Source organism: Petaurus breviceps, unplaced genomic scaffold, assembly GCF_028583685.1.
Source record: "Petaurus breviceps papuanus isolate PSGF00001 unplaced genomic scaffold, PetGlider_PUasm1.0 90510, whole genome shotgun sequence".
Classification (NCBI taxonomy): Eukaryota; Metazoa; Chordata; class Mammalia; order Diprotodontia; family Petauridae; genus Petaurus; species Petaurus breviceps.
In genome coordinates, this window is record NW_027187267.1 from 2,533,251 (window position 1) to 2,534,659 (window position 1,409).

A 1,409-nucleotide genomic window follows, 5' to 3' on the forward strand; every position below is an offset into this window, starting at 1 on the left:
ACACACACACACACACACACACACACACACACACACACACACACACACCTCTTCCTATGTTTTTCATCCCTATACTTAACAATGACACTAAACTATGAACCGAGAGGGATTAAATAAGAACACTAACAAGTCACATAGATACTCTGGCCACTCAGGGAAATAGTATAGTATCTGAAGTGAGAAAACCTGGGTTCAAATCCCAGCTCTGATACTTAATACTTGTTATGAACTTCAGGTAAGTCATTTGATTTCTCTGGGTCTCAGTTTCCTCATTTATAGAATAGTAGTTGGGAGGCATCATACTACAATGGAAAGAACACTGACAATATAGAAAACTTGGATTCAAATCCTGCCTCTGACATTTGTGACTTACATAATACCTTGAGATAATCACTCTGATGAGATCTTTCCCAGGGAAACCTGCTTTAACCCCCATCCATGTCATCTTTTTGATCCAGAGACTTCCCAGCAAGCCCTATGACAGCTACCACCCACCTTCTGACTTCTGGCTTCTCCAGTGCTCAGGAAGACATTCCAAAACCAGATCCACTTTAAACTACTAGTTCTTGACTCCTGACATGACTCCCTAGGCCATACCTTCTCCTGTTCCTGCCTATTGTGAGATCACTCTCCTAGGCCTCTCACAGGACACAAAATCACCACCTGCCATAAAGTTGGACCTCAAGAGAGGACATTAAACAATATAATCACTGCCTTCTCTCAACAGAGCCCTCTCCAGTCAGTGATACAGTGGTTAGACTCATTCCTCAATGGTTAACTTGCCCCCACTCCCTCATATTCTTCCCAGTTCCAATAATTGTGAATCTCTGGCTATCATTGTACAGACTCTTTCATTAACCCCAACTGCCCACTCCCTGACTCCCATATCACTCAACCTAGCCCCACTATGCCCCCCTCTAGAATTATCTATTCCTTCCTGTACTCTCTGGAATACAAGTTTCATAATTTAAAAACTAGTTTTCATCTTAAACTTTTCTTTCTCCTTCCGTCCATTTTCTGAGACCTGCCTCCCTCATGTGGATGCTGAATCCTTCACTATCTTTTCCAGTACTGGTTTTACTTTCACTCATTTCCACTAACTCAGTGGTTATGAGAAAGGCATCATAAGTCTCTTACTTCCGAAAGTCACTTCCAGACTCCTCCCCTACCAGAAACACTTAGTAACCTCTTCACCTCTGCAATCCAAATTTATCACCAGATCATGATCCTAGTAACTGTTATCTACTAATCCTCACAATATTTTTTCTTACCTGAATGAAAGTTAGCTAGCTAGCTCATAGCTAATTTTTCTATATCATCTGCCTTCATACTAGAGGAAGATAGATAACATAGATTGATAGGTGGATGGATGGATGGATGGATGGATGGATGGATGGATGGATGGATGG

At 41.6% G+C, this 1,409-nt stretch overlaps 1 protein-coding gene across 7 annotated transcripts in view; it reads left to right on the plus strand.

The window, feature by feature from the left end:
* Nucleotides 1-1,409, plus strand: part of LOC138141968 (interferon-inducible protein AIM2-like) — a 41,535-nt gene that overhangs the window by 34,887 nt on the left and 5,239 nt on the right. The window lies entirely within an intron of this gene.